Source organism: Acomys minous (genome assembly GCF_964271855.1).
Source record: "Acomys minous genome assembly, chromosome: 1".
Lineage (NCBI taxonomy): Eukaryota > Metazoa > Chordata > Mammalia > Rodentia > Muridae > Acomys > Acomys minous.
In genome coordinates, this window is record NC_140483.1 from 63982657 (window position 1) to 64006704 (window position 24048).

The window sequence follows — 24048 nt, forward strand, 5'->3', positions numbered from 1 at the left end:
CTCCCTGTTGTGGTCCATGCCTTGTGCATGAAGACTAGGAAGCATTCTGTCCTGAGCTTAGAGGCTACAGTAGAAGAGCCATGTTCAGAAAGTCGTTTTCTCTGATGCATCATCACTTTTGAGCCTATTTAAAAAACAAAACAAAACTTTGGGTTATATCTGTTCATAGAATAGGTCACATATTTGGTACTTTATCTTTTTCAAGATGAGCAGTTGAAAACAGAGCAGCCCTTGTCTTCATTTTATTTCCTGTTACTGTCATAAAATACCCTGGCAAAAAACAGTTGAGGGAAGTAAGCGTGTACTCAGCCTGCAGTTCCATGGCGCAGTTGCAAGGAAGTTATGGCGGCAGAAACCTGAAGAAGCTGCTCACATCGTGTCCACAGTAAGGAGAAAGGAAGGCATGTGCGCATGCCTGCTTCAGAGGCTGTCACATGTGGTTCTCATTTGTATCATAGCGGTGAACGCTGAACTGCGACGGACAGCCCTTTGCTCATATTTGGTCTGAGCAGCACTCTCTTTCTGTACTTAGTTCCCATAAATTGAAACTGGCATTCCCTAGGGCACAGGAAGTATGAGTAAATGGACTTAAATACTTTTTTTTTTAATAACTGAGGAGGAAATTACTTCCAAGCCCCATTGCCTTTTCATTCAATCGTTAGTATTGTGGTATTCTTTATTTTTCATCTTTGTGTGTGTGTATATATAATGTATATATGTTCGTATGAGTGCATGCTTTATGTGTGAGTCTGGAGTGCCTGTGCAAGGGTCTGTATGTGTGTTTGTGTACGTGTGTAGGTCATAGGACAACCTCACGTTAGTCCTCACCCTCACCTTGCTTGAGACTATTTTATGTTCTGCCACTCCAGGCTAGCCCTGGAGTTTTCAGGTACTCCCCTGCCTCTATTTCCCATTTCCAAATGAATGCATACCTGCACATCTGGCTCTGTGTAAGTCCTAGGATTTCAAACTCGGCCTCATGTTGGATGGCAAGCACCCTTACCTACTGGACTGTCTCCTTAGCTTGGGTTCTGCTGTTTGCATTGGGGTAGCTACTGTCCTCAACCTATTTCACAAGAAATTAATTTTTCCCCAATGTGTGTGAGGAGGTAGGAGTGACAACTACGGCTGCTGAACTCAGACTTCCCATCTGCCAGTTGCTGAGCTCAGTCTGCCAGCTGCTGAGCTTACTCCTCCCACCTGCCAGCTGGAGAGCTCAGTCCTCCCACCTGCCAGCTGCTGAGCTTACTCCTCCCACCTGCCAGCTGCCGAGCTTACTCCTCCCACCTGCCAGCTGCAGAGCTCAGTCCTCCCTTCTGCCAGCTGCTGAGCTTACTCCTCCCACCTGCCAGCTGTGGCACTCAGTCCTCCCACCTGCCAGCTGCAGAGCTCAGTCCTCCCATCTGCCAGCTGCTGAGTTTACTCCTCCCACCTACCAGCTGCTGAGCTTACTGCTCTCATCTGCCAGCTGCTGAGCTTACTCCTCCCACCTGTCAGCTGTTGAGCTCTGTTCTCCCACCTGCCAAGCCAAGTTGTTGAACTTAGTCTTCCCATCTGCCAGTCACTGATGAAACGCCAGTTACCAGAATATCTCTTCTTACCTAATGGATACATCTTCAATCATAATTTCAGGGGAAATGGAAGTGTTCCTTAGCTGTTAGCTACAGTAAGATTTATTGGTTAACACTTGGAATGTCTTAGGAGATGCCACTCTGAGATGCCAGACACATGATAGTGAACAAAGTAATGTGTGTTTTTGGGTTTTTTTTTTGCATCTGAGACTTAAATATTTTTAAATGTTTATATATATATGACGTGTATGTGTGTGTGTGTGTGTGTGTGTGTGTGTGTGTGTGTGTATGTGTGTGTGTGTGTGTGCACTCACATGAAAGCCAAAAGAAAATATCAGAGCCCCTGTGGCCAGTGTTAAAGGTGGTTGGTTGTTGTATGACGTGATGCTGGGAACTAAACTGGCCCTGTTCAAGAGCTACACATTTTAACTGCTGAGCCACGTCTCCAGCCCAAGCATGCTTTCTGTTTTGGACCATCAAGGTGGCTCAGCTAGTAAAGGCTCCTGGTGTCGAGTCTGCTGACCTAAATTCAAACCCTGGTTTGAAGAAGAGAACCAACTCCTGTAAGTGGTGCTCTAACTTCATGTACACTGCGGCACCGATGTGTTCAAACACATAGACATAATTTTTAAAAGAATATTTTCCTCTAAATTTTGATAACGACTATATGATATGCTCACAAAATCGTATCTTACTCAGAATTGTGAAACACACATTATAGTGTGTCTGAATGCTGTGAATAGCTGTCTTTTGTGCTCTGTTCTCGTTTATACCCCTCAGACCAACACAAACCACCCCTTGCAGTATGTTAATATTAATACGTTTTGTTTGTTTTGAAACACAAAGGGCCTTTGCTTGAGGGGCACTGTGGGGTTAAGGACAGTGCTCCCTCCCAATGGCTTCTTTATGTTTCCTATAATGACTGTGATTGTTTAATGCTGACATATTAGAGCTGAGATGTTTGAATACACATTTAAGCAATACAAATTCTTGAGTAGGAAACAAAAAACCGTATGCTGAGGCTAGGGTAAGACCGGGAAAAAACAAAACAAAACCCTGATTAACCCCAGCCACAAAAAGACAAAATCAGAAAGATGCCGTCTTGAAAGTGTCCTTTTCCATAAATGGGCTTCACAAAGAAAGCCATGTGTGTAGCTGTCTGTTTCCTTTTAAAAATCACCCTTGTTGGGGCTGAAGAGAGCTCAGTTGTTAAGTGCTTGTGTGAAGGCCTGATGACTGTAGTTCGAGCTCCAGAGCCCACTTAAGCCACAAGCAGCTGCATGCAGGGTGTGTATCTGTCCACTCAGCTCCCTGCATCCACACAGGAGCAGAGAAGCTCACAGGTCAACCTCCCTGGAGGAAGTGGTGAAATTGCATCCGCAGGAGAGATCCTGCCTCAGAACATGGTGAAAGGGGAGAAGTAAGCCCCCAAAGATGTCCATACCCACACGGTATGTGTGCACAATAATACCACATGCAATGCATATTTAGAAAAATTAGTTGAAAGTCACCTGTGTATAGGGAATAACTTTGCTGAGTAGACTCCTATGAAAGCCTGCTAAATGTTCATTCCATTTGGGGAAGCTGGGGCTTAGGGGCGCTTTGTGGCAACTCTCTAACCTGGAGCTTTCTGGGCAGGCTGTGCTAGCTTTGATGCCCTTTATGGCTGCTGCTGTCTGGTATGTGGGTTCAGCCTCTCACCCCCACAAGAAGAGCCATGCATGTGTGTATGCTCTTAACTTCTCAGCGTGTTCTCCAGACCCTCATCTACCCCTTTAGAAATGCCTGAAGGAGTCATTTGCATTGATAGCCACTGTTTATTAATAATATAATTGCATATATGAGATCAATAAACAAGGCCTTTACTATTCTATTTATTTTCTATTTTAGTAATTCTCAATATAGCATTAAATATATTTGTATATATGTAACATAACACACATTTGCTTTCCCTATGTTGTCACCTATTTTCCACTTTCAGTGGTTTTGTGTGTAGAGACTTTCCTTCTACAAAGTAATATCCATCACTTAAGTTTTGCCTTGTTCTTGGCCAGCATTGGTCATAGAGTAGAGAGAGGTTCAATACATAGTTCCTAGATTGGCCCACAGAAGCATATATTTCAGTCACTTCCTTGGCACTATCTCCAAGCTTGGGAGGTACAGATGGTGTGTGGTAGGTACCCTCTTCACCACCATCCCACCTCTGCATGATAAAGCACGCCTTACGTGTAGGCAGTGAGGCCCTGTACGCTCGAGCTTTGTATAGCTCCACTGCCTGTAGGCACAGAGATGTCGGTGTGTGGATGTGTTTGTCATGCTGTGCTAAGGTGCTTATGGGTAGCATCTTCATAGACAAACAACAGGAGGTTGTAAACCATCAGATCACATGCCAAGGAAGCTGCGTGTCACTTGCAGTTGAAAATGAACAGAACCGGATGGGCCATTATTCACCCCAACTTAATTTGTTTTTCAAACTTTTGTATATTTACATTTGTTCATCTACTACTTTCTTTTTCACTCTGAAATAAGACATTAATTATCAATTAATGATATCTCAGGGGCTGGCTCAGGTAAAATGCCTGCCATACAAGCATGAAGCCTCAAGTCTGATCCTCAGCACACAGATCAAAGCTGGGCACTGCAGTAAATGTCTGTTATCCCAGCGTGGACAGGGAGAGACAGGATGACCCCAAGGGTTTTCTGGTCAGCCAGTGTAGCCAGTGAACTCCAGATTCAATAAGAGACCTGGTTTTAAAAAGGGGAAAAAAAAAGTTTATCCTGCATTATATGGCTAAGATCCACTTATAAGCGCATACCATGTGGTCTGGCTTTCCTCATTCAGGATGATCTTTTCTAGTTCCATCCATTTGCCTGCAAATTTCATGATTTCCTTGCTTTCAACAGCTGAATAGTATTCCATTGTGTAAATGTATCACAGTTGCTTTATCTCTTCTTTTGTTGAGGGACATCTAGGTTGTTTCCAGATCTGCTATTATGAATAAGGCTGCTATGAACATAGTTGAACAAATGTCCTTGTATGATGGAGCATTTGGGGGGTATATGCCCAGGGGTGGCATAACTGGGTCTTGAAGTAGTACTATTCCCAATTTTCTTAGAAAGCGCCAGATTTCCAAAGTAGTTGTACGAGTTTGCACTCCCACCAGCAGTGGAGGAGTGTTCCCCTTTCTCCACACCCTCGCCAGCATGTGCTGTCACTTGATTTTTTTATCCTAGCTATTCTGGCGGGTATGAGTTGTTTTGATTTGCGTTTCCCTGATGACTAAGAACGTTGATCATTTCTTTAAGTGCTTCTTGGCCATTCTAGATCCCTCTGTCAAGAATTCTCTGTTTAGCTCTGTACCCCGTTTTTTAATTGAATTATTTTGTTTGTTGGTGTTTAATGTTTTTAGTTTCTTATATATTTTGGATATTAGCTCTTTGTTGGATGAAGATCTTTTTCCAGTCTTTAGACTGCCATTTCATTAGCCATATAGTACAGGATAAATATACTACAAAGCACATACCCTAAGAAGATAACTAAGAAAGAGGACCCAAGGAAGGATGCTTAAAAATCTCACTCAGAAAGGGGAAATAAAGGTAGGAAAGGGAGCACAAAGAGAAATGAGGGTGGAGATCAGACCTGGGGAGAGTAGGGGTGGGAAGACAAAAGGCTTGCAGAGAAAGGAGAAACTGCTGCCGGGGGCGAGGGGGTATCTTTGTAACAAGCTGGAGACCTACGTCAGGGTAGGCTTCTGAGTGGATATGGGGATGTCTCTAGCTGAGATTCCAGTAACAAGAGCCATGGAGACCGAAGAGGACACTCTAACTAGACAAGACTCCCAGTGGAGGGAGGGAAACAGCCACCCACAGCCCAAAATTTTGACCTCAAAGTTACCCTGTCTAAAAGACAGGGACAAAGATAGGGCAGATAGGGCTGGAGAGATGGCTCAGAGCTTAAGAACACTGGCTGCTCTTTCAGAGGTCTAGAGTTCAATTCCCAGAAACCACATGGTGCATCATAACCATTTATAATGAGATCTGGTGCCCTCTTCTGGTGGGCAGGTACATATGCAGGCAGAACATTGTATACATAATAAATAAATACATCTTAAAAAGATAGAGCAGAGATTGAGGGACTGTCCAACCAATGCCTGGCCCAACCCAAGACCCACCCCATGGAAGAGAACCAAACCCTGACCCTATTAACGATATTCTGCTATGTTTCAAGACAGGAGCCTAGCAGAGTTGTCCTCTGAGATGTTCCACCCAGCAGTGCCTCAAAACAGATGCTGAGATTCATACAAGATATATAGAGGGTGTTGTGAAAAAGTGGAGGGAAGGAGAAAAGGACGTGGAGGTGACAGGGGCTTCACAAGAAGACCAACAGAGCCAACTAACCAGGGCCCTGCGGGGCTTGTGAGACCATGCGTGGACTAGATCTAGGGCCCCTACACAAATGTAGCCGATGGGCAGGGCAGGCCTCGTGTGGGTCCTCTAGTAAAGGGAGATGGGACTTTCCCTGACATGGATTTTGGTACCTGCTTTTTCACTTTCCCCTGGTGGGACTCCCTTGCTAAGCCAAAGGGGAAAAGGACATGCTCAGTCCTTGATGAGCTGGGATGAGTTAGGGCTCCCTTTTCTGAGGAATAGGGGAGGGCAGATAGGGGAAGAGGATGGGAGGGTGGGACAGGGAGGAGATAAGGGAGGGGCCTATGACCCGGATGTAAATTGAATAAGTAAAAAAGAGGAGGGTGAAAGAAAGAAAGAAAGAAAGAAGCAAGGAAAGAAAGAAAAGGAAAAGAGAAAAAATATGATTCTGGCAAGATGTCTTAGCAGGTTGCTGAGCAAGCTCAATGACTTGAATTCCTCTCTCTCTTTTTTTTTTTTTTTTTTTGAGACAGGGTTTCTCTGTGTAGCCTTGGCTGTCCTAGATTTGCTTTGTAGACCAGGCTGGCCTTGAACTCACAGAGATCTGCCTGCCTCTGCCTCTCGAGTGCTGGGATTAAAGGTGGGTGCCACCACACCCGGCGAATTCCTTCTTTAAGCCCACAAAAAGATGCAAGAAGATAACTGACCTTTTCAGGGTGCCCTCTGAGTTCCACATGTGCACTGCCCCTACACCAGCAGGTTACCTACCAAGTGTAGGGGCAAGTGCCCTCACCCACTGAGCTATCTGCTTAAGCCAGGAGAAACATTGAACATGTTCCTGCTGCACCATGGTTGGGCAGGGCAGGCTATGCAGCTTAGGAGTTTGAGTAATCATCAGCACCCTGGAGAAATAGCCAGAGAAATGCCTGACGTTGTGGTAACTCTGAACCATAAAAATACTTTGATTGCTACTTCATAACTGTAAGATTGAGAACCATGGCTCTAGAGCTAGAGTTATATGTCGTTTGAACTGCCTGACATGCTTGGGTGCTGTGGGAAACAAACTTGGGTCCTCAGGAAGAGCAGCAAGTGCTTTTAATTGGGCTTCCTTAGCCCCAATTCGCTTTTCACAATCAGCCTCCAAGCCTTACTGAGGACACAGGTAAAGTGCCTGGGTGTCCCCTACTAAGAGGTAATGGTCATCAATGTCATTTCTGCAATCAGCTTCCCTTCCTAAATGATAGTGGAACATGAGCTCAAATGAAGATAACTCACCAAGAGGACAGAAGTAAGATAAAACTGAGCTAGAGGAGACGGCCACTCCAGAACCAAGAGGCGTTAAGAGCCCCAAGTAGATGTAGCCACAGAAGAGCCCCATCAGGACACGTCATGATTGCAACTGCTAAAATACATATAAAATATATATTTATTTCATATGTGTGTGTGTGTGTGCATGTGTGTGTATTCATTATATAAGTTTTGTTACTCTAGAGAACTCCAACTAATACAAAGACTGACCGCCTGAGTCCTCTCTCTGAGACCAGATGGAAGGAGAGAACTGAGTCTTGCAAGTTATCTTCTGACTTTCTACTCATTCCCCCAGATACATGTGCACATCAAAATATACTTTAAGACGATCGCAGGAATTCCTTACGCTACTGAGGGTGATAGTGTGAGGCTGTGCCTCTGTCCCTGCCACCCCTAATCAAGATCAGTCTATAAGCCAGGAGTCAATCTGTATCCATGCCACTGCTTTTGCGGCCACTGGCAGCAAGCCCTGGGTTAGGAACCAAACTAAGCCGTGTTAATAAAAGACACTGGGACCACGTGCTTTGATCAGATTAATCTGGGACTGAACAAGGTATTAACAATTAAGATCCGAATTGGCTGGGTTGTTCGGTAAGGGGCGACTGGGAAATGGCAGGCTTTGAATCTAGCAGTGTTCTTGTTTGCATTCATTTTCAGAATTACATCTTCAGTGTAAAAGGGGCTCCCAGCAGATCACGCTTGGCTTCGCAGTCAGCATGACGCTTGCAAGCAGACTGTGCTAGAATTAGGCTGTGATTTTTGGAGGCACAGCAGTTGGGAGGCAGCGGAACTGGGGTGTTTTTATCACCTCAGTTTCAAGGTCCTGGTGGTGTTCAGAAAGATTTGGAATCGCTAGAAATATCTCTCTCTCTCTCTCTCTCTCTCTCTCTCTCTCTCTCTCTCTCTCTCTCTCTCGTGTGTGTGTGTGTGTGTCCCTCTATCTCTGTGTCTCTTTATCTTATATTTATTTTTAACAATTTAATACTTATGTACACCTGATTTTGAATACATACATCCCCCCAACACTCTGAGTTTCCTCCCTGAGATTCATCCTCACCCTCACTTTCATGTCCTCTTCCTTTTCATTTTCCTTTGGTAGCCCACGAATCCAGTTCAGTTCTGCCTGTTGGAATAATGGCAGGTCTTGTTGGCTTAGTCTTGTGATGGTGATTACAAGTAGACGTTAGACGCCTGAATACCTCTTAAAGAGATGCTGCGGTCCTGGAGAAGGCTAGCAGCAGTTCTCGCCCATCCTAGTGTGACAGACCAACTGTACACACCATGGAATGCAGATATCTGACGGTTTGTTAACCTTTTAGGCAAAATGCATTGGTCTGAGGCTTTCCTACTTCTTCACAATGTGGTAGCAGTAGGTAGTTTCTTTTGTTGTTTCGACTTAGCCTTTTTTTTTTTTAAATGGGGGTCTCATGTATGTCAAGCTGGCCTTGAAATCACTGTGTAGGGAAGCTAACTTTGAAATCTCAGCCCTCCTGTGTGTCAGATTTATAGGAATGTATCACCTCACCTGGTTTATGTGGTACTGGGAGTGGAGCCCAAGACTTTGAGCGTGCTAGGCAAGCACTCTATGAACTTAACACTATTCCCAGCCCAATGGGGTAGATTCTTTACATGATTTTACAGACTTAATCATTGATGTTTTTAGAAGAAGGGGGGAAAAATGGAGGCACAGAACCTCCTACAATCCTGTAGGTCTTAAGAAAAAAAAGTTATTTATTTAAATTTTATTTTATTTATAAATAATTATTTATGTATTTATTATAAATAAGTATTTATTTAATTTTATATTATTTATTTTAATGTTATTTTAATTTTATGTGTGTGTTTGTTTTACCTGAATGCATGCCTAGTGCCTGTGGATGTCAGAAGAGGGCATAGGATCCTCTGGAATTAGAGTTCTGGATGGTTGTATCATATGGGCGTTAGAAGCAAACCCAGCTCCCCTAGAAGAACAGCCAGGGATATGACATGGGATGTATACTGCATAGACTATCACATGTAATATATGTATGTGTGCGTGTACATGCACATGCAGCTACACACATATATGTGCTATAGCATGTGTATGGAGGTCAAAAGACTACTTTCAAGGGTTCCCCTTCCACAGCGGGACCTGCGGATCTATCTGAGGTTCTCAGGTTTGTAAGGCAAGCCGTTAGCTTGGCTGGGAGCTGGCTGCACCAGAGGATACTGATTGCTCTAATTGTTCGCAGACATGCTCCTGAAATCTCATCGGTGCAAACAGAGCAGACTGGGCTCACTCCGCTGGCCTCCTGCCCTCAGCCATCCCTCTCCTTGTAGGCACTCGTGTGTGACTGCATCTGGCTGCAGTTGGACAGGCCCATTGTTGAACTCTTGGGAGGAGTCACATGCCAGGCCTCCAAGAACCGCACGCAGAATGACAGATGGTGGCAAATTAAACTGGCAATTGAAAAAAACCGGAGGGTTTCCAGGGCCTGTGCTCCAGAGGGGCCTGAGCGTGGGAAGATGGAGAGCTGGAAGGTAGCCCCACCCATCAGCAAATACGCTATAAAGGTGACATATAAAGAAAGGTGACCTTCTGTCTTACATCAGGGAGACTGATAGCATGAGGAAGACCCAGGGTCAGCTTAAGGCTGGGCAGGAGTGGACGAAGCCTTATCTGAGGGTGACCCCCTAGTTTTTGCCTTTCCATGGTGTAGGAATGTGTGTAAGTAATTGTGCCTTAAATGGCAAGATCTGGACAAGGGGACAGAAACCCAGGATGGAGAAGGACCCCGGGGCTGATTTGGATCACCCATTTATGTTCTTGAAACTTTATTTTTATGTGATTGGTGTGTGTGTGTGTGTGTATGGTCAGAACACAACCTACAGGGGTCAGTTTCCCCTGCTCCATCATGTGGGTCTCAGGGGTTGAACGAAAGTCAGCAGGCTTAGCAACAGGTACCTTTAACCACTGAGCCATTTTACTGCGCAACCCCTCTTTAAATTTCTTTTTGAGATGGGGGGTCTCACTGTTCAGCCACGGCTAGCCTGGAACTTGCTTTGTAGACCAGACTGTCTTTGAACTCCCAGAGATCTGCCTGTTTCTGCCTTCAGAGTACTAGGATTAAAGGCATGTGTCACCCATGAGATTATTAATTAATTAATTAATTAATTAATTAACTAACTTATTTATTTATTGCATGCACGTGTGTGTATGTGTGTGTTTGTGCGCGCGCGCGTGCGCGTGTGTGATATGGTTGGTATGTGCACATCACGATATACACGTGGAGGTTGGAAGACAACTTGTTGGAGTCAGCTCTCTCCTTCTAGCATGTGCATCCCAGGGGCTGACCTTTTTTTTTTTAGGTTTTGTGATAAGTGCCTTTTACTGCCCAGTCCCTTCATATGACGATGGCTTGCTTTCCTACCACGCATGGAGCCGAGTGTTCCATTCCATCAACTGGATGTGATGGTGTGTACCTGTTACTCCATCACTTGAGGGGTGGAGACAGGAGGACCCGGAGTACAAGCTCCTGCATAGGCTGGCAAGATGGCTCAGCAGATAAAGGCACTTTCTGTGCACGCCAGACAACCTGAGTTTGCTCCCTGGAATACACAGCAGCAGAAGAAAGAAGATTCCCCAAAATTGTCTTTTGGTATTTTCTGTGCTCTGTGGCATGTGCACATATCTTCACCCACATGTATACATGCACTGCATACAATAGTAATAAAATAAATTCAATAAAGAAAGGTCATCCTTGGCGGCATAGTAAAGCCAAGGATATCCTGGAATACACAAAACCCTGTCTCAAAACAAACAAAAAAGAAGACAAAGACAAAAAGATGTGACCCAAAGCCCTTGTTGTCCATGGTGAAGCTCACTCAGGTGTCAGTCAGGTACCAGTATGAAGCGTTCCCAGGAACTAAACTGATCCAGTCTTTTCTTGGCTTGATGCTGAGATATAAGGAATATTCACTACACATAATTTCATCTTCACAGCATGTAGTTTTTATCTCATCTGACAAATGGGCACCTGAGGCAGAAGAATCGAAGCTGAGTTAGGTGGGCAAGGTGTCTCATGTTAGTCACTTTTCTGTGACTGTGACAAAATACCATGGCCAAAAGCAACTTGTCTTTGTTACTATCCTATTGCTGTGGAGAGACTCCATGACAGCAGCAACTCTTATAAAGGAAAGCACTTAACTGGGCCTGGCTTGCAGTCTCAGAAGTTAAGCCCATTTGATCATGACTGGAAGCATGGTGGCACACAGACAGACATGGTGCTGGAGAGGAAGCTGAGAACTCTATATTCAGATTGTAGGCAGCAGGAAGACAGATACATTGAGACTGGCTTGGGGTTTTGGAACCCTAAATCCCATCCCCAGTGACACATTCTCACCCCTCCAAAGCCACACCTCCTAATCCTTCTCAAGTAGTGCCACTCCCTGATGGCCAAGCATTCAATTATGGGCCTCAGGAGGCCACTCTCATTCAAATCACTGTACAACCAAATGGAAAAAGGTTTATTTTTGGCTTGTAGTTCCAGAGGCATAGAGTCCATTGTAGAGAGGAAGCATGGCAGCTGGCAGAGATGATGTGTCTGTAAGAGCAGGGAGCTGACTCATCACATTTCATCTGCACACAGGAAGAAGAAAGAGAGAAAGACAGAGACAGAGACAGAGTGACAGCAGACAGATAGATGATAGATAGACAGACAAACAGATAGATAGATACTCAGAAAGAAACTATAGGCCCTCAAAGGCAAACCCCAGTGACATATTTCCTTAAGCAAGTATCTGCTTCCTAAAGGTTCCATAACTTTCCCAAATAGCATCATCAGCCAGAGACCAAGTGTTCAAACACATGTGCTCATGGGGGGCAGGGGGCATTTTTCATCCAAAGCACCACAATGCTCTGAGGATGCATTCCTGGAGAATGGAGAGGTGAACCGGATGTGAATAGAGGATGGGGCTGAGCTGGTGCCCAGCACAGCCTTGGCTTGACTCACAAAGTGTGTCGGAGTTTTAATAGCTGCCTCTGTTTCCCAAAGTTGCTTGCAGTGTCTCCGTCTTTGTCTTTCTGCTTCAATCACAATGTGGAACGCAGGATTCATAGCTAAGAGTTCCACAACGCTGACAGGAGTCCCAACAGCGAGTAACAAGTCCTTCTCTAGAATCTTCAAAGGAAAGTCACTATGGGTGTGTACTCAGTCTTCACTTATCATTACACTCTCAAGAACATCTTTTCTGTGATCATCTTCTTACCTTCACGCATTTTGACACTGACATTTATGCAAATCCAACCATCTCCTATACCAGTGTAAGGAATATCATGCAGTCACTGACATTGCTTCTACTTTGGCTCCCATTGGCCTGTGTTAGGTGGCTAAACAAAAAGACATTAACAGCCTTGGAGGCTGTCACACTTACTTTTCTCTTGCTGTGACAAAACATCATGACCAAGGCACTTAAAAAGAAGGCACTTAATGTGCTATGCTTTCAAAGGGTTAGAGCCCACGATGGCGGAGTAAGGCATAGCAACATGAGCAACAGAGAGTGCACCTGTTGATGTACGAGTAGGAGACAGAGACAGAGAGAGCACATTGGGAATAGTGTGAGGCTTTTAAAACCTCAATACCCTCCCCCATGGCATACCTCCTCCAAAAGGCCATACTCTTAATCATTTGCAAACAAGTTGGGGACCAAATAATCAAACGCATGGGCCTATGGGAGCCATTCTAATTCAAATGGCTATACCTTCTCTGATAGTCTGGGGCTTTCTCAGTGTTTCTCTGAATAATAACACACACACACACACACACACACACACACACACACACACACACACACTCACACTCACAGCATCTTGCTGACTTTCTCTCCTTTGCCTCTCTTTTCCTGCAACCACCAGGATTTTCAACCAGCCTGGTGTTGTTTGTCTCTCAAACTCCAACAAATTGGTCCTTGGGCTTAGTTTGTTCCTTACTTAAGTTCCTGACTGAGTCCAGAGTTGGAAACACATCCTTGGTAACACCTTCACTTTACTCTCCCTCTTCTTTTTTATTATTACCCTCTTTCTAGTCTCTTCTTGTTCAAATAGAGTACTCTTCCTATTCCCTGACAACGAGCAACAGATAATTGCCGCGTAATTACAGAAAACAGCAATTCATGCTATGTAATAACTGATTATTAACTAATTATTCCAGCCCAGTGCTACCGACTCATCTTCATGCCAGATGAGTCCCAGATGCTTGTCACAGCTGAATTTAGATGGTGTTCTGTCTTGCATCTTTCCTCCATTTCTACTCTGGTCTGTCCTGGACACTGAAGACATACCAAACACATCTAATTCCTGTGAGGCCCTTTGTTAAGAGAGTAGAGTATCTCCTTGATCCCTTGATGCTGAATTCAAGGACAAATATCAGCGGACAGGAGTGGGAGCCATGAGAGAAATGTGACTCCTTAGGGGGGCAGTGGGCATGAGCCTAGAATCCCCAGCATGAGATCTCCCACTGGGATTTCCAGGTGCATTTGTTTGGAAACAAAGAATTGGACCCAGGGCACTTGAAGAACGGTAGAAATTGAGATAATTAAAGAGAGGATTTCCAGAAGGGAAGTGGAACAGCGAGCTGGGAAAGGTTAGAAGCTGAAAGGCCTTGGGCCAGGAGAGTTGTGACCCTTCGGGGCTTTTTATATAGCAACCATCTTCTTTCTAATTTGTATACTGTTGTCTTTTCTCACTCATGTCCCTTAAATGTAGCCTTCATGGCGCCCCCAGCCCTTCTTGGTTATCCTGTGCTTCATCTCCTGTCCTACCATATAACTGTTGGTGTAGTGTGATTCCCAGCCCCATCCCTGTGCTCGCTGCATCTACAATTCTGAGCCTGCCTCCACGGATCCTGTCCCAGGGAGGCACTCAGAACTGACTCAGAGCTCACAGGCTGACCTACAGACACTGCCTTAAGTTCATCTTTCTCTCTGAGGAAGCGTGGACTCTGGGGTGGTTCATACTGACTGTCAACTTGGCGGGATCTAGACTCCCAGATGAGACAGGTCTCTGGGCATGCCTATGAGGAAGTGATTAGATTAGGTTGACTCCGGTGAGAAGGCCTATCTTGAATGTGGGTAGCACCATCCCAGGGATTGGGGTACTGGAATGAATTAACTAGAGAAAGCCAGCCTGGTCCCAGCATTCACCCTTTGCATCTCTGTGACTGTGGACACAGGCTCCTGCTGCCATGACATCCCCACCACTGTGAACTGTATCTCTTTAAATCGTGAGCCAGCATAGCTCCCTCCACCCTTAAGTTGGTTTTGCCTAGAATTTTGACACAGCAATGTGGACATAATTATTATTTACAGTCACTTGATCAAAATTGTTTGATTGGAAAAAACACATGAACAAAAAAATTAAATGAGACACATATATAGGGGATCTACTTGGTCCTGAAGACTGAGTTCCTTTGTTGTTGTAGGTGACACTTTTATTGTCACTCTTCTTTCTTTTATTTAAAAAAAAAAGCAAACGAGAGACAAGTGTGGTGGTACATGCTGGTGGAGCATGGACCTCAGCATAGTAGCAAAGAGCAGCTCTATCTCCATGAGTTCAAGGCCAGCTTGAGCTATGTGATGAAACCTTACCTTTTAAAAAACTTACCACTTGAAAATGGTTGATTATTCCTTTAAATAAATATATTTTTAAAAAATGTGTTCCGGGGAGAGGTAGGGCCTGCAGGGATGACTCAGTGGTTAAGGGAGCTTAACACACTTGCAGAGAATGAGCACTCTGTTCCCAGTACTCACATCTTGTGGCTCCCAGTCACCTGGAAGTGTGGCTCCCAGAGATCTAATGCTCTTTTCTGGCTCCTGTAGGTACCTGAACATATGTGGCATACACACACACACACACACACAGATACACATATAGGCATACACAGAAATAAAATAAATCTTAGACAATTTGAATTACCATGTGCAGTGCTAAGTGTCACTGTGGCATTTTAAAACAAATGATAAAAAATAAGACTTTCATAGGTTCCAACTATACCACTCTGGGGAATATACCTGGAGACTCCATGTCCTACCAAGAGAACCTTACACATGCATGCTCGTTGCAATTGTATGTGCAATAGCAAGGAAATGCAACCAGCCTAGATGCCCATCAGCAGATAAATGGATAGTGAAAATGTGAAACATTCACACACAATGGCTTTTCACTTGGCCCCAAGGGAAACTGAAACCACAAAATTTGTAGGCATATGGATGGAAAAAAAATATATGTATACTTGTGTGTGTGTGTGTGTGTGTGTGTGTGTGTGTGTGTGTGTGTGTGTGTAAAGTGAGGTAACCCAGACAGAAAGACAAAAATTGCTTATTGCAATGGCATTTTGACAGACAAGCTTTCCCCAGCTGCTCATTTCCAAACATAGGGTGTGAGCAATTTCAAAAGCATCCAGCAGATGGTACCTTCCTACCAGGAATTAAGTTTCAGGATGCAGAAATTCACATTGCTTTCCTGCCTCACAGACACACTGTGGAACTAGATGGCCACCATGCTTACTATTAAAAAGAAATAAGTTGTCAGGACAGCCCCTGAAGGACAGCACGCGGCATCTTGAAGCAGCAGAATTGGAAAGAGAATTTGTGGTTTTCCTATTCTGTTGAGGGGAAGAGTAGATGAGTGGGGCAGACCCTTGGACAGATGTGGGAAGAAGATCCTGAGGGCCTAAGCTCAGAGAAACAGGATGGAAGTGTAAGCATCCCAGCAGAAGTGAAGATATTCAAAAGACGCACTGTGTCTCTCAATTTGACTCTCAGGCTGCAGAAGCAATGGTTCCCAGAGAAATGGGGAGTCGGCAGGAATTTAATGCTCAGAGAAGGGAAATGAGCCAGCCAAGCAGCTGGGGAACTGGTCTCTCAGAAAGGGACTTACAACTTATAAAAGCATCTTACAAGATCAGATAGAAGCCCAGAGAGAGATGGGTCATTTGTAGGTGGGACCACACCCTTGATTGGAACTGCTTAGATGTCTAAATTCCCAATTCATGCTTGTGTGTGTGTGTGTGTGTGTGTGTGTGTGTGTGTGTGAGAGAGAGAGAGAGACAGAGACAGAGACAGAGACAGAGACAGAGACAGAGAGACAAAGACAGACACAGAGAGAGACAGACAGACACAGAGACTAGACATAGACAGAAAGACAGAAACATATATACACACACAAAGACGGACAGACAGACTGATAGACAGACAGACAGACAGACAGACAGACAGACAGACAGACAGACAGACACACACACACACACACACACACACAGAGAGAGAGAGAGAGAGAGAGACAGAGAGAGAGAGAGACAGAGACAGAGAGAGAGACAGAGACAGAGAGAGAGAGAGACAGAGACAGAGACAGAGACAGAGACGGAGAGGGAGAGGAGAGACTGGATGGCTGTTCCTCTTCTCAGTGTAGCCACATTGACTGTCTTTCCTTTGTTTTTGCTGTTAACTTGGCTAATTAATTGTCTTATGAGGATGGGTATTTGAAAGGGTGGATGGTTGAACTTGGCTGCTTGGTGGTACAGGCTGTGACCGCAAGTTCACTAATAAAAGTAGGGGCAGCAGGTGAGGACAGATGCTACAGGTACCAGAGTAGAGCCCACTGAGCTCTCCCTCCCCCACAGAAGGGACCACAAGCAGGGAGAACCTCAAACTCTAGTACACTACATCACCCCCTTCAGGCAGGCTGGAGTTTGTGGACAGACTGTCTTTAAGAAGAAACCAGAAAGGGGGTGGGGGTGGCGGGGGAGGTTGGCTCCTTATTAGGCCCAGGAGTCTCCAAGGTGCTGCAACCTGACACTACTGAGTGGCTGCCCAGCAACTGAGACTTGATTTTCATGAACCTTATTTACATGGGCCTTGATTTGCATAGCCCCGATTTTCCTAGCAGTGGTTACACTCTGGAAATTCCATTAACAGTGCTTGCCACTAAGGTCTCAGAATTGTACCCAGCTAGTCTGACCAGTCTCCTTGACAGAAAAACTCACCCTCAACAAACAAGGACTTCTCTCAAGATCCCAACCCTGCAGTCCATGAGTTGACACTGCTCATGCTATTTCAGTTCAGGCTACACTTCTAGCTTCCTGTGGTCTGCCTGTGTCTCCTGTGCCTCCACACCTTCCTTTTAGTGGGTCTCCAGGTAAAGAAGGAAAAGTTGGGATTTTCTGCCCAAGTGTCTAGTCTACCCTGGGTGCCTGAAGACCAAGAAGCTCATCTTGCTAACTCTTCCTCACTGTTTGGAGCTGGCCATGCACACAGGGCATCCCAGCTCTGGGACCCCAGCTGAGGCATTTCCCCACTGAGTTATCTTTCCTGCCCCTGTAAAGTAACTTTCTAGAAGCATTCCTGAACATCAAAAGGTTCCCATTATTTATTTGATCCCAAAATCAAATAAACATAGACAGTAAAATAAATGGCCAACTGCAGTCTTCTTCATTTATGAAAGAATGCTTAATCACAGAAGACTGGAAAAGCTAATCTCTGAATTAAGAATAGTCCTTTAAATGTGAGGAATCTGATTCCACGAGAAACATTTCACCACTCCTACTCATCTTCTTTTGTTACAATCCCCTAAAAATGTCCCTGCCTGGTACCTATAGGTTTGGGGTGGGGTGGGGGGCCGTGGGGGGGAAATCACTGGCTATAATTTGAAGCACTCTGCTGCCCTCTTCTGGTCAAAGTGGTTGCTGTTGACACTCCTGGGTCTCCACAGGCAGGATTTTATTGAGCACAGTCTTCTGTCTTTATCAAACACTGTGTGGGCTCACCATGGGCTTAGGAGCATACAAGGCAGGCTTTTGCTAATATGAGCTTTTCCAGTGACACTGAGGGTTCAAATTAAACTTGCAAAAAGTTTGTGGTTTTGCATTGAGATGTCAACTTTCCCTTTTAGGTCATTTCTTAGAATAAGTGTGGTTGCACTGGGACCTTGGGTAAAAATATCTTCTCAGTCAAAATGATAAGCAAGTAAGTATAGAGGAAGTTATTTGGAAATAGAAAACAGTCTCTGAGTCTTTGTGGCTTATGGCAGGATTATTTCTCCCTGATGTTACATAGCTACTGCAGGCCATTTAAAAACAAGGTCACCAGACTTAGCAAAGGAAAATGTAGACAGTTACATTTAAATCATAGGGAATCTCACCCCTAGCTGAACTATTGACAGTTAATTGGTTGTTGGGAGACATTTTTTTTCAGGGGTTTGTGTAGCTACTGGCAAGGTGCCCATGTTCCTGAAAGCTACCCTCAATAAACTCATTGTGTCCTATACAAAACCATGAAAGGAGAAAGGGGAAAGGGGAATGGGGATTGGGTGGGAAGAGGAAGATGATGGACAGGAGTGGGCGGGGCATAAAAGAGGGTTATGGGGGTGGATATAATCAAAGTACATTGTATGCATGTATGAAAATGTCACAATGAAACCATTAGTATGCATAATTAATGTATGCTAATAGCTACATAGAAAAGAGGCAGACTGAAGCCTCCATTGAGAGGTGAGGATGGAGGTCTGAGGAAGTAAAGCAGGGCAGTACTCTGCTGTGTGACTAAGCCTAGGTTCTCTGGCCTGTGGCCTCCAGTCTGGTCCTCAGAGCGCTCTTCGGTCCAAGCCAGAGCAGGCTGGCTGAGCAAGCGTCATCATATCTGCTTCTTGGGAGGGAAGTCTTGATGGCCACTCTGTTATTTCCGCCAGCTCTTGGCCAGTGCAGCTTTCCTCCTGGCGGGGGACACGGGATAATCAGCGAGGAGCCCACAGCAGTGTCTGGTGCTTGTCCAATTCTTTTTATTTCTAACATCTGTTATTTGTTTGTGTGCGGGCACGCTCTAGGATGTATGAGTGAGGTGAGTTTAGAGGACAACTGTAGGAATCAGCTCTCTCCTTCCCTGTGTGTGTGGGTCTCTGTGACTGGACTCCTGTTGTCAGGCTTGGTGGCAAGCACCTTGACCCAATGAGCCATTTCTCTGGCCCAACACTGTGTTCTTTTTTATAAAAACAACAAGATCCTTTCCTGAGGCCATGTGACCACCCTGGCAGCAATCAAGATATTCTTTATGGTGTACGTGTGTGTGTGTGTGTGTGTGTAGGGCAGAAGACTTTCAGTAATTGCTTCTGTCCTTCCACAGTGGATGGTTTGAACTCAGATTGTCATAGACGGCAGCAAGCACGTTTCTGAGCCACCTCACCAGGGATCACTGTATTCTAAAGAGAAAGTGTTCCTCCATTTGCCTGTCAAACAGTGGGGACAGTGGACTCCCAAGGTAGTGGAGTTTCCCTAGGAATCTTATGCTTTGAGAAAGAAAGGGCTGGATCTTGGTGTCAGCTGTTGGGGCGCGCTTGATTCCTGGGGACAGAGACTTCACACAATTCTGCCAATTTCTCAGACCATTTTAGAGGTGAGAGCGCAGCCCACACAATGACAGATCAATGCTAGGTGATAGCACACCAGGACTGCTTAGCTGTGCACACCAGGACTGCTTAGCTGTGCACACCAGGACTGCTTAGCTGTGCACACCTCTGGCCTTCTGTTCAAACCAAAGCCTCATATCAGGACCTCAAAGATGGACTTGGACACAGAGGGCTCCCTGGACCTCTTTATTTCTCTTCTCCACATAGCCTCATTGAACACATCTCCTTTCTCTGCTTGTTTCTGTTAACCAAGGCCACTCCATTTTATAAAGCTCCATTTGGCTGTACTCTGGTAATTCCAGAAACGACAGTAGTTTGCTTTCCGGTCCTGCAGTAACCTTTTGTGCAGATTTTCACCTCCAACCCTCATAGCTGATTCAAAGGCAGCCTGACCGCAAGCAGGGGCTATGAGTTTTATCCATCATGGGATTCAGAACCCTCTCCTCCTCTGAGGCATATAAGGAGAAACCCCCGTTACTGTCACTTGGATCTGATCTCTCTCTTCAGAGCCCCCAGCATGCTGTCTGTCTGTCGGTCTGTGACATTAATAATTCTCCTAATAAGCATCTTACCACAACAGAACAATCTGTCTCCATGTATTCCCCAACTCTAAGCTCAAGCCTCTCAATTTCTTTAATTGGTCCATTGAGAATGGGTGACCAAGCCTGACCTGTTATGGCTGCCAGAGCTGTGACCCTAGCAAGTCTGGGAACAGCCTGGCACCCATCACAGCAATGTTCCATCTTTACTTCGGAGTCTGGGAATGTAGAAAAGCCATAAGTCAAGAGTCTGTACTAGAACTCCTCGGCACTCGGAAGACGGGGCTTGGTCTGTCCTTGGTCTCTCAGGTTACCTGCTTAACGTCATCCAAGCCAGCCTTTCTCAGCAGCAGGGAGCCATGAAGCTACTTTCATAGGATGTTATTTATACATTGTGTGTCCTCTGACAAATGCCATGGCATGGGCACCTACACTCATACATGTAAACATGCAGGCACACACACACACATGCTTGTGCCTGCATGCTTGTGTGTGCATGGACACACACACACACATACACACAGATTATTAGAAAAAAAAAGAGAAAACACATCTTTGGCTCTTACATGCCACATCAGTATTCTATTCATTAAGACATTTCTATGGTGTAGCACAACTCAAAGGTACAGTGTAACTATTCACCGATCAGGTTTGGGTTTTTTTATGTTGCCTTAGTTACTTTTCTATTGCTGTGAAGAGACACCATGACCACAACAATTTATACAAGAAAACATTTGATTTGGCACCAGAGGGTTAGAGTCCGAGACCATCATGGTGGAAGCAAGCAGGCAGACACAGCATTGGGACAGTAGCTGAGAACTCACATCTAATTACAAGTAGGAGGCTGGGGTACAGGGCCACTGGGCCTGGCTTGGGCTTTTGAAACCTCAGAGGCCACTCCCAGTGGCATACCTCCTCCAACAAGACCGTATCTTCTAATTCTTCCCCCAAACAAGAACCAAGCAGTCAAATATGTGAAGCTCCATAGATCGTTCTCATTCAAACCACCAAAGATACCATCTTAAGAAGAGTTAAAACGTCTCCTAGGGCCAGAGAGATGGCTCGGCAGCTTGCTGCTCTTGCAGAGAACCTGCCTTTGATTCCTAGCACCCATGTGGGGTCATTTACAACTGCCTGTAACTCCAACTACAGGGGAGATGATGACCTCTTCTGGTCTCCACAGATACCTGCACACACACACACACACACACACACACACACACACACACACACACACACACACTCAAAAAATTCCTGCTAATGTGAAATACCTGTGTAAAACACCCATCCTACCCAGTGCACAGCACAAATTGGTGTGGGAAAGTGAGTCTCAGGTGTACAAAATTATGAGTGAATTCTAGACAAAATATTCAAGCTGACCTGTTCTTTTTTTTGTTTTGTTTTGTTTTGAAGATCTTATTTATTTATTGTATTTGAGTACTCTATTTGCATGTACACCTGTATACCAGAAGAGGGCATTATATCACATAACAGATGGTTGTGAGCCACTATGTGGTTGCCCGCAATTGAACTCAGAACCTGTGGAAGAACAGACAGAGCTCTTATCCACTGAGCCATCTCTCCAGCCCAGCTAACCTGTTCTAAAGCAGACCAAGCTGCCTTCGTTACCTTGGCCCTGGATATTGGCTGTTTGCTTTCATTCTCTACTTGAAGTCCATATTTAAAATAGGCTGCTGGAAACAGTGGAAGCATAAGAAAGGGAAAAAGACTAAGAAAGGGAATTTAGTGTTTATTTATGAATTTATCTCCATTTCTCTTGATCACTTTTTAAAGAACCGTGGTTTGTGTGATGATATTTGTAGCAGAGAGGTTTTGGGAAAGTGGCTCATTTTTAACCCAATCGATACGGTTGTTTGATTTCAAAAGCCAAATATGATTCAGGGCTCTGATAAATCCGATTTAATATGCTCCAGTACTCCGGGGGCTGTCTGCCATCTATACTCTCTTAAATTTGATGCTGTCAATATGACCTGACATTTAATTATTTGTGTTGCTTGTTTAAAATTAAAATAGCAACAGACTCTGAGGTTCTTTTAAAAATTATACTTTTCATAAATTATGCTGCGGTCTGACGGACCATTATGCCCTTCGGTTTCTGTAATAAAAAGGGACCATGTGACTTGGGTATGAACCATGGAGGGCAGCACTGGGGTTGGACGGTGATGGACATCTATCAAATCTATTAATCAAAGTGATGTTTACGCCCCTACAAGCTGAGAGCTGTGGTGTCCAGGTTTTCACTAAAGCGGGAATATAAATGGCAGAAAATTCTCTGCCTGGGCAGGTCATGCCTCAGAGCCCCTAATGCAGACAGTGTTGACTTCAGCTTGGTTTGTTGTCCCCTGGTCATTTTTTTGGAAAGTATTTGCTGAGAGGAAGTGGGTTTGAGCTGCAGTGTTTTCTCAGGGCCACTGGAAACATACCAGATTAACACAACCGAAACCTGAAATCTTTCAGAGTAGCTTCCTTTAAAACAAAGATGGTTGTATTTATTTGGTGTGTGTATTTTGTGTACGGCACATATGTGTCAGTTCCTGAAATGGCAGGAAGAGGGTGTCAGGTCCCTTTAACTAGAATTACAGGTGATTTTGAGGTGCTCAGTGCGGGGGGGTGGGGGGTGGGGAGTGGGGGGGATGGGGAGGGCAGGGGGGCGGGGTAAGAGCAGCAGCAAGCATCCTTAACTGCTGAGCCATCTCGTTAGCACCCACCTCTGTATAAGTAAACAAACAAACAAACAAAAAGATAACTAGATAGATAAATAAATACAGATAACAAATAAATAAATCTATGTGTGTGATGTGTGTGTGTGTGTGTGTGTGTGTGTGTGTGTGTGTGTGTGTGTGTGTATGTTAGAGAGAGAGAGGCCAGGCAGAATGCTGGAAGTCCTGCTCTGGCATTTTCCACCTTTTATTAAATTTAAATGTACATTTTTTTTAATGCTGTGTGTAGGCGTGTGGGATGGTGTGCATGGAGGGATCAGAAGACGCCTCTGGAGAATCACTTTTTTTTTCCTCACCATGTCCGTCCTGGGGTTGAGCTGAGGGAGTCAGGCTTGTGGACAAGCACCTTTACCTGATGGTCCATCTTGCCGGCACTCAGTCTTCTCCTTATTCTCTTGAGGCAGGGTCTCTCAGTACACACAGATTCACGCTGCCATCCAGCATCCTCCATGGTCCTCCTCTCTCCCTCCACTTCGCAGTGCTGGGATTCCATGTGTAAAAGCATGGTGTCCCCCCAGCATTTCCCATGGGTGCTGAGGACTGAGTCTCAGGTCCTTGGGAGTACCAAGCAATCACTGTCACTCACTCACTGAGTCATCTATCCAGCCCCATCTTTTCCTCTTTGGATTGCTCAGACTACCGACCTTGGTGGGGCAGATGTCTTCAGAGGCACAGTGGTTCCTAACCACACCAGAAGCATGTCCTCTTCTCCCTGGAGGTACCCTCCCTGCACCTGCTGCTTTGTAATCATTCTTCCCTCTGTTTCATTGCTTTATTAATCAATTCACCCAGAAATGCCTACTGAACATTTACGTTTGAGTCCAGAATTATATGTCAGAGTAGAATTGAACAACAGGCTCCATACCTGTATTAGCAATAAGGCAAAAGAGATTCACATACAACTCTACAGACATACAGTGACGTCTGTACCTTGCAGGCTGTGCTTCTAGAAAGGTACCTCTCTCTTTCCCATCACTGTGACAAAGCGCCTGATTAGAAGCAGTTAAGGAAGGAAACGGGTTTTCATTTGGCTAACAGTTCAAGGGGATACAGTCCATTGTGGTGTCAATCTTGGGTATTGTTCCTCA